Source organism: Neomonachus schauinslandi, chromosome X (assembly GCF_002201575.2).
Source record: "Neomonachus schauinslandi chromosome X, ASM220157v2, whole genome shotgun sequence".
Classification (NCBI taxonomy): Eukaryota; Metazoa; Chordata; class Mammalia; order Carnivora; family Phocidae; genus Neomonachus; species Neomonachus schauinslandi.
In genome coordinates, this window is record NC_058419.1 from 37,119,226 (window position 1) to 37,126,462 (window position 7,237).

Below are 7,237 nucleotides of genomic sequence, written 5' to 3' on the forward strand. Positions count from 1 at the left end.
CCAGCAGCCTTTCCAGATCCCACCCACTGGGCCACTAAGTGGTGTGCCCACCCCCTCCCTGGCTTCGTGAGCTCATCCTGCAAGGGGGCGGGGTGGGGAGTAGGTGAGTAATGGCTGCCAAAGCTCCAGAGAGGGGCAGGACTGGAAGGGGGCTCAAGAAGGTTGGCCACAAAAAGTCCCCTGAGCCCGGGGAATGGCAGCAAGCACCCATGGGGGTGGGGAACAGTGCTGGAAGGCCAGGTGGGGTGGGGGGCAGTGGAGGCACCAGCCTGGACCAACCAAGCACCTCCAGGTTCCTGTGCAAGACCGAGAGCTTTCCGTAGGCCTGCCTCCACCTCGCCTCAGCCTCCGATGAACTGCAGGGCTCTCTGCTTCCAATATACCAGTTGCACGGCCGGAGCCAGTGTGCGGAGCCCGGCAGGACGCAGCGCTCCCCCTGGTGGCTACACTCCTCTCGCCTATCCTGTTGGGGGGCGGCGGGGGGGGGGGGGGGGTGTTTTGTTGGGAGTGTGAAGATGAGTCCTGCGTGTGAGTACGCACTGTGGGGGGCGGTGAGTGTATCTGTGCTGCTTCCTGTGCCCCCACGGTATCTGGGTGCCTGTACCCAGTCATGTGCGTGCCGTCCCCTATCTATGCTATTTTGTGGGTGTCACGTCTGTATCCCGTCGTGCGGGGGTGTGCAGTCATGTTTATAGTATGTGTATGGATACAGTGTCTGCACTGTATTGTGTATTGTGCTATGCGTCGCACTGCGTGGCCTGTGCCTTGTCTGTACGTGGCACGGATCTAATCCCTATTCTGTATCACGTGGCTCTGCCATATTATGTGTAGCTTGTCGTGTGTTTATACTGCCCTGTGTCTGCACCTGGGGCTTAGCCCCCTCCTGGAGGCTGGGGGTAGGGATCAGTGTACCCATTTTGTGCCTACCAGCACCCCAGCTTTGCTGCATTCTGGCTAAGCACTAGGGCGATGGTGTCCTTGCTCAACCCCCAGTCCCATCCATATAAAACGGCCTGCAGGGAGCTGCAGCTGCCTCAGTTTCTCCTTCAGGCCAACTGGAAGGACTGTTAACTCAAGAAGGGAGTTAACAGCTGCACAAGGGATTAGCGCTGGCAAAGGGAGCTGGGCCATGGGACGCAGGAGCTCTGACAAAGGTGTCCCTGCTGCGGTCACTAGAGGGCGCGATTGTGCCGGCAGTTAGGGGTAGTGTGTCTTGAGGATGCGAAATTCCAAAAAGTCCACCTGGCTCAGAGAGAGATGAGGGAGAAAGAAGGAAAAGGATACACACGCTAAGCAGGCCTTCCTTCACCCTCATCCCAGGCCCTTCGGTTTGGAGGCTGGGTTAGGGAGTTAGTGCCACAAGTGCCCATCTGCCCCCCACCCCACTGTATAAGTAAGATCTGTATCAAATCCCCACAGAGCTTCTCAGGGGCTTGGTTTTAGGGTCCCTAGCAGATTCTCCACTTGGGCTTCTATTCTCCCTCTCGTTTCCCATTCACATGAAATAAAAATTAAACCACGCTGCTCAAACAGATGAAATGTGTGCAGGGATTGGGGATTTGTTTTATAATGTTTCCCCCCAAATCACAGGGCATACCAAAAAGTGTGATTTAAAAGGGTAAATTTTTTGGGGGGGGGGGATGTTGTCCTATGGTGGACCTGCCTTCATGACCAAGAACAAATGGACCCACTTCCTAAAATCTCCTGACCATCTCAGAAACCACCTCGTCCAACCCCATCATTCAAAGACAGCGAAACTAAGGCTCCGCGGAGAGGGGCAGAAGCAGAGGGCAACACCAGACTCCTGACTCCCAAGGTTTGTTCCACCTCAGCTCCATGTCTTCTAGTCTCGAAAAAACCTTCCTTCTCCAAATCCAGCACCTTCCCAGCTCAGGGCAAAACCCTGTCCTCCCTCTCCGCTGTGTGGGCTCCAGGATGGTCCTGTTCTGTCTCAATGATCAGCCGCCCAGGCTCTGCTGTGATTGCACCTTGGGAACGATCTCCATTCCCCACCAGTAAACTGTTCCTCTCTTTCCAGTCTTCAAGGTCCCCCCCCCATTTTGCTTCCCAGCGGATAGCTACGCCATTTTGCCCCTCATCACGTCTCCCAAGTGCAGCACAGATTGCCCCAACCTGCAGATAATTGACCGAATGTGCAAATCAGACATGGATCCATTGTACTGATTAACATTTCCAATTAAACTCTGGGGTAGGCTGCGTGTATTAGTGACTGGACTAATCACTGCGCCGTATGTAAATGCAAATGCCTTCCAAAGTCCTGGGGCGCGCGGGAGGAAGCGACACATTTGGGGAGGGAATGGAAACAGACTGCCAGGCCCCAGGGGTTCCTTTGGTTCTCTGGTACCCCTAAATCAGATTTTAAACCTAAGGCTGTTACTTGATCCCAAGGCTCCCACTTCACACCGGAAATGGACGACTCCGGCCCTGCCACCGCTGTGTGCCCTTTCCTGCCCCCTGCTGGATAAGCAGCAGAGCGCCGAGTTGGCAGGGGAGTCCACCCGGGGCCCTGCAGAGGGAACCGCCTAGCCTCTGGCAGGTGGAGAGCCTGGGGGACAACAGGGCAGCCCACAAGCCTCAACAGCTGCACTTATGTTCTAGGGCAGGGGTTTTCACCATCCCTCACCTGCACAGGGTCCCATGGGCCCGGGGGAAGGAGGGCATTTTTGGAGCACAGCCAAATACCCCCACGCCTGCAGCAGGGACCCCAGACCTGGCCCTGGCCCTCCCCGTGTAAAAATAGTCAACCTACCTGTCTTGGGCGGATTCGAAGCTCCCCTAATCGCCTTTGGGACCCTGCCCCCCTTCTTCCTTCTCCTTACCCAGGAGGAAAGAGCCACTGTGGAGTCGGCTATTCACAGAGTTTCTTCTCCTTCCTATGACCAAAGCTACTAGCTTCTGAAGGCAGGTTACGCGGATGGAAATGCTATCGAGTCCCTAAATATCAAGAAATTATCCCCCTAAGTCTGGGCTGAACCACATGTGCCTCGACCACCACCATTTCCCCATCTCACCAGGTAAAACGGGGCCTTTGAGCTCCTGGTTAAGACCATAGCTTTCTTCTTCTCTCTGTGGCTTTGTTCCTACCTGCTCCATCTGAGCTTACCTGCGTCTAGATTTCTAGCCCTGATTTCTTTTTGCCTTGGCCACCCTCTTTGACCTCACAGTAGCTTCGTCTCTGACCTCACAATAGCGGAGTCTCTGATGGGGACAGCACCTCCCATTCCCCCCGCCCCCAGTTATTCCTCATTTTTCTCACTTGTCACGTCTGCTGCCCTCTCCCCAAAGACCTCAGCACGTTCGTTTGCTTTGTAAGCCAATTCTGCCTCTAAGCAATCTGCAACCTGTGGTAATGGTCAGCTAATCGGAACGCCTTTGGGGTGTTGTGGCCCCTTGCCTGCATCCACATCACAAGTGAACCTCCCGTTTTCTGTTCAGTTTCTCCTACAAGGCCCACGTGCCTGCCCGGAGGCTTGGAGGGTCCACTCCTTGACATCTCAAGGTCCCTCTGGCCTCAAGATTCTCAGCTGTTGGCTTTTACCCAGCATTCACGCCAGCCTCTTCCCATTTTGCCTCTTTCATGGAGTAGGGAGGTATGACATTTGTACCCAGAAGCGGAGGCTTATGTGGCTCTCCCTCTTAGTCAACCATTACCAGATTAAGCCCCTTTACCCAAAGGTGCCCCTGGTTAGGGGCCTCAAGTACCAAATCACAGACCTGCCCAATTATAATTTTGCAAATGGCCCAGTGAAAACCGCACTGACCTTTACACCTCGGTCATCCCAGAACGGGGCCAGTGTTGTCACCAACAGGAATGGACCTCCTTCTGTTCCAACACCTCAGACAGCCATACATTTGGCCTGGATTTGAGTCTGCAAAACCATGGGGGGAGCAAAACTAACATGGCTAAAGGCTTCCCTGCTGAAAGCCATTAAAAAAAAAAAAATAGCACTGCAACCACCCCCTTCATGCTTCCCCAAGCCAAGCCACTCACCCTTCTGTCCTTTGCTTCTACAGACCACAGCCTAGAACCCTCAAGTCCAGAGTCTGCCACTGGATTCTGGAAGGTGGACCAAAAAATCAAGTGGGGCCTCTGGCTCCCTCCCTGCGGGCACCGCCCTCCCACCCCATCCCTGAACCACCACCTAGGGAAGGAAAGCCTGTGAGAGCAAGAATCTAAAATGTTCAATCCGCCCCAAAGTGTGTCAGCCCTCTCTCCAGAGCCAGTTCACAAACTGAGGGCAAGGCCCCCTGCGTGCTGAGGACAGGGGAGGGGGGCCATGGACTTAACGACCCCTAATGACCCTTGCCCCCTTCCAGACAAAGACAAAGGCCAAATGAGGGACCCCAGGCTTTTTAGGGATAGTACTGCATCATTCCAGTCTCCACGTGACAAGAAATGAGTCGTCCTGTCATTACCCTCCCCCGACCAAAAAAGGGGAGGAGGGTAAAGAAAAATAAAAGAAAGGGTGCCCCGTAGAAGAAAATCGTCACTTTTTATGTTTGCTCAGGTTGGGCTTTTCCCCCTCCCCCGGACTTGTCCCGGCCGCGGCCACACCTCCTCCCCTTGGTGGGTTTTTTTTTTGGGGGGGGGGGGCCGCCGGCCGCTTCGGTGGCGGGGGGAGGGGGCGGGAAGATGGTGTAAGACTAACGGGCTGACGTTGCTTTGGGGGCGGCTTTGGCCTCCAGCGGCCCAGGCCCGAGTCGGCGAGTCTAGGGCTTGCCCCGGCTCCGGGGTCCAGGCCCTCCGAGAGTGGCCCTGACACACCCACTCGTCCGCGTCCGCCCAGCGCGATCGGGCGAACTGCGCGCCGGGTCTGGCGGCTCCGGGGGCGCCACGGAGGGGGCCCGAGGCTGGGGCGCCGCGAGAGCAGGAGGGGGATCCCCCCGGGAAGGCAGAAAATCCGCCCAGCAGCGCCACACCCTCCCCCGAGCGAGCCGGGCGCCGTGAGTCGCGGGATTTACCTGCCACTGGTCCAGCCACCCTGTCCAGACCTTTCCTCTCTACCTCCGAGCGCTCGGGCTGGCGGGGCTGGGGGGCGGGGGCCGCAGCCGCAGCCGCAGCCCCGGGCCCGGCCCGCTCCCCCCGGCTCTCCTCCCGGCCCCGCACACCTGCTCCGGGCCGGGGAAAGCTGCAGCCCCCCGCGCGAGCCCCCAGACGGTGCGCAGCCGACAGCTGCCCGCCCGCGGCAGAGCCCGGCTCGGCAACCGCTCCCTAGCTCTTGTCTGCTATGACGTCACCCGGGCTCTGCGCCGCACGCGGGCCAATCAGAGGGTGAGCAGAAAACTAAAATCGCCCTGAGTGGGCTGCTGGGGACCAATCTTTTGTTTCCAGGCAGGAAGCGCCTGGGAGGGGGGAAAAAAAACTGAAGGGGAGGGAACAGAGAGAGGGAAAGGAAAAGGAGATGGAAACTTCTACACTGTCGGGGTTGTCTAGACAGAGGTGGGGCCGTCAAGAGAGAGGCGCACCTGACAGTAGGAAGGGGCGGGGGCATTTCATGGATCTTCCTTAACCGCCCCCCCCCCCCGGGAAGACTGGAATTTCGGATAAATTTCCAGGGGAGGGAATCCGTCCAGCTACACGGGCACTCTTTACTGGGGAAAATGGTTTGGATTTGGGACACCACCTGTCAGGCCAACAGGTTACGCTGATGGAGTCTCTGGACTACACAGGAGACTCTGGCAGATATGACAGTGGCATTCAGAGATGACAATCTAGATAGGGAAACTTTCTGCCCGTGAAACACACACTTCAAAACACGGAGCGTTATACTAAATAAATAAATAAACAAACTACTTCAAGTAGTTTAGATACATAGATATATAGGTATATTTAATTTCATTAAAATGTGGCTCTCCCTAGAACCTTCCCTGGCCTCTCGTCTCTAAGAAAAAGTTCAAATTTTTGACCGTGTGCAAAGCTTAAAATGTAACTCCGAAAGCTACTCCAAAATCCATACCCCCCAGGATTTGGCTAGATTATATAAATTATGGTAAATCCCAGCAAGGAGACAGTAAGCTGTCATCAAAAATGACAAAGAATGCAAAATACTAAGGACCTTTGAATTATAGTGATGTAAAATACACCCACAGAAATGATCAGAAGAGAACATAAAATTACCACAGTCAGGTAAAAGTTTATGGATGATTTTCCCTCTCCACTTTCAAACTTATTTTTATGAAGACAAATATATCCTGCCATACTTCAATGATCAAAATGGGTTATGACCCTCCACAGTACACTTTTCTCCAATTTTCTCGACACCCCATAACGTCCGGCCATCATCTCTGCATAATGCTAGCAAAACAAGTTTCAAGACAGAGAGTGAACTAATAGATATTTGCCAAGTTCCTTTTAGGAAAAGTCGCACACCAGGCCTCTAGATTCACAGAGACAACATCTGGGGAAGGTGAGAGAATGGGATACCTCTTTGGACTAATTCATTTAAAATTACGATCATGCTGGAAGTTGAAAAAAGAATAATGAAGACCCTTCTAATCTACGATAAGGCAGGAAAGAGGGAGGCAAAGACTAGGTAAACTACATACTCCAGATTTTTTAAAGGATCACTTTGCATTTTACTTTTTATTTTCCTTAATTAAAAATATATTTATGCCTACATGACTATTACATGAACACTGTAGGAAGTCGCAGAGGTGGAATTTGTATCTAGATTTGAGTCCAAGGCCCATGCTTTTTCTAATATGATACATGGTATTATTGGTTTTGTTAAAATATGTATTTGCTTGGAAAAAAAAGAGTATACTAGATTGGTGTTTTTTAAAAAAATCAGGCATTTTTAAATAGCTTTTTGTGTGTGTGCTTGGTGGTTGTCTTCCTAATGTAAAAACACCCCTCACCCTCCTCCTCAAATCCCTGATTAATAGGTTGAAATCACGAGGGTTCTGCTTCCAATGATTTTACAGATATCTTTTTAATTAACTTTGGGGTTAAAGGAAGTAGCTCATCACATTGACTTTTTGTTTTTACATCATGGTAAAAGTAATCTAAAAATCACTGATCTAAATGAATGAACATTTACTTAATGTTATATCTCTGATTTGTAAAATGCACTTATTTGGGTTATTTTAAAGAATAAGAACGTTCTTATTTTTTAAGAAATAGATAAAACTGGATTTTTTTTTCTGGCTAATGATTTAACTTGTTCTTCTGGGCTATTGATTTAAATTGTAATTAAAAGGTATTTGATTTCACTCT